A 2,865-nucleotide genomic window follows, 5' to 3' on the forward strand; every position below is an offset into this window, starting at 1 on the left:
TTCTCAATATGAAAATAGCAAAGTACATGGTCCGTTTTAGGAAGAACTTCGGCAACAGCTTTGATCAAAGCGGGGTCCCTATCGGTGACAATCAACTTAGGCATGTTGTGTTTCGAGGTCAAAAGACCAACCAACATCTCAAGTATCCATATGAAGTTATTCTCTCTTTCAAAGGAAAGAAAGGCAAACGCAACCGAATAGGTCATTTTGGTAGAGGTGACACCAACAATCTCAAATAATGGCATTCGGTATGTATTGGTTTTGTAGGTGGAGTCCATGACGAAAACGGTTGGAAAAGTGTTGAGCATATCAATTGAATCCGGATGAGCAAAGAATAAATCTTCAAGAGTGGTTTCCTCGCTATTTGCTCTTGTGAAATAGACATACCGATGCTTCTCCAACTTTATAATCAAGTATTGCAACTCGGTCTTGTCCTCTCTTTGCTCCTTGTGCATCTAGTTCGTGCATTATACACTTGCTTGATGAGTGTCACACTTTCTTTGTTTCTTTCCTTCAAATCCGTGAGAATATTCCTAGGCTTTGCCAAGCTCTTTGTCATGTCAATAACTTTTTGCTTCTCTTCCCCTTTTAGTCGACCCGCAAGAAGGTGGCTGGATAACTTTGGTGCCAAGTCATGGTTGTGAACTCCACAAAGCATTGCAATCCACCATTCTTGTGTTTTTTTTTCAAAGAAGCATTTCAACCTAAACGGACAATTGCACTTCCTTGATCCCGTGCCTTCAACCTTCGGTTTCCTCCTCGTCTTAGGTGGCTTGTATGCACCACTCCTCTCACATTGCATCGTCGTGTATGGCGCTATTGTACTAGATTTATCTATAGAAATATTAAATCCCGCCCTAGCCGCTTATCGACGAACCCAACCAAGCAATTCTTCTCGATCTTTCCATCTCTCGTTTGTTGCAAAAAATGAACCGGTGTTTACTTCAATAACACGAACATCGGTAGGTACCGGTTTAGGCTTCTCTTCAAAGTTACCGGTAGGTACTGGTTTTGCTTGATTGTGAAGTATGTGAGCTTCAACTTGAAAAGGAATTTTCACTTTAAACTTCACATCATTCGTTGGTTTGCCTACGCCGGAAGCTTCACCGGAAGCTTTGTTTTTGCCCAGTTTGGGCTCAACGCCTTCCTCCGCCACATTTTCAACCATGCCACTAAATGTCTACTCAATAAAAAAAACAAAAAATAAATAAATGACTTGTACAGCAAGCAAAACAATTAAAACAAGAGGCGCAAAATTTCAAAATATGGGAAACACACTAGCGTGAGTTAACTCACGCTAGTGTTATCTTCCAGCGCAAGTTAACATGCGCAACACTTACAACTAGCGTGAGTTAACTCACGCTGAACCCTACCCCCTACTGAAAAAAATGACGTGACACGCACAAAAACCAGGAAAATAGGATGAGTTTTGGGGTTACATTACCTATTCTTTGATGCTTGATGAGCGTAGAAACTTGCTTCCTTACGATTTGCAATGATTTGGAGTTGAGATTATGATCCTAAAATTCGCACTTTTTGGGTTTTTGGAGGTGGAGGGAAAGAAAAAATGGTGTTTTGTGCTTGCATGCTGAGTTTTGAACGAAACAGTACTTTGCGTGAGTTAACTCACACTACGTTACTTAAGTCACGTAGCGCATGTTAACTCACGCTACGCAAGTTAAGTTGCGTAGGGGCAGTTTGGTTTTTTACTTTGGGAATGAGCGAAATCATTTGGGTAAAGAGCAGAATTCCTGTATATAAAAGGAAGTGGAGTGGGCTTGGATCACAATCACCTTGTATTCTTGTTTTTTTTTTTAGTATTACTTTTTCCACCCTATGCCTTTCCTCACACGCCCTATTTTTTTCTAATTTTACCCCTGGTCTGGATTTCGTTTTCCGGAATGCATTGTTAGAATTTTGCAGATGTATCCGGATTTTAAAATCCAGAATAGTGTTTTACCAGAACTTTTGCAATTTTAAGCTCTACAGTTCGTAAAATAAAATGCGCATAAAAATAAAAAACAGAAATAAAAAGACATAAGCATAAAAACAACTCATTTTATTAATATATGAACAATACATTACAATAATTTTCAAGCTTTTTAAGCTTATTACATAATCTCCTAAATCTATTTCTAATCTCCTAAGAGTCTAATTCTAATCTCCTAAGAGCCTAACCACTGGTATGTGATAGGACATACTAGTAGTTTGGCTATTGGAGGAAAACCGGATGAGGAGGGAAGAGGAGGGCGGGAAGAAGAAACAAATGCCACTGAGGGAGGTGGGGGTGCTCAGACTTACGCCCAAACAGGCGAAGCTAAGAACCACACTGACCCACATGACCCTCAGATGAACCGCACTTCGTTGCAGCACGGTTCCATCCTCATTGACCATTCATACAAACCCTTAAAGTTTTCAACGAGGCCCTTATCTATGAAAGGCCAACGATTGAAAACCATGGTTGTAGAAAGGAAGAAGAGGAGGAGAGGGTGGGAGAGGATGGTGTGAGAAATGGTGGGATTTGGAAGGCTGTTTATAGGGAGGGGTGGGTCAAAAACGGTTGGGATGCAATAAATTCAGTCAAAAAACATGGTAAAACACATTTTTTTGACTTGACCACTGACAAAAACGTGTGGTACAGACCACCGGCCATGACACTGATGCATTCCGGAATATACAATCCGGAATGCACCTTAGGTTTCCGGAATATACGTTCCGGATTAATGCGATAATGGTGAACGAGGGAAAAGTTGGCACTTCCTGTAGGGCTAAGGACATTCCGGAATGTAAAATCCGGAAATATTCAGCATTGGATTCTTTTGAAAGAGAGCCATTAATGTGGGTTTGGACGGTTACAACCACTAA

At 40.7% G+C, this 2,865-nt stretch overlaps 1 pseudogene; it reads right to left on the minus strand.

Moving 5' to 3' along the window:
• Nucleotides 1–467: 467 nt before the first annotated feature.
• Nucleotides 468–1,228, minus strand: LOC146955098 (uncharacterized; annotated as a pseudogene).
• Between the last annotated feature and the right edge of the window lie 1,637 nt (nt 1,229–2,865).

The sequence above is a fragment of the Medicago sativa genome, chromosome 1 (genome assembly GCF_051527215.1).
Source record: "Medicago sativa cultivar Bolivia chromosome 1, Bolivia_mono, whole genome shotgun sequence".
Classification (NCBI taxonomy): Eukaryota; Viridiplantae; Streptophyta; class Magnoliopsida; order Fabales; family Fabaceae; genus Medicago; species Medicago sativa.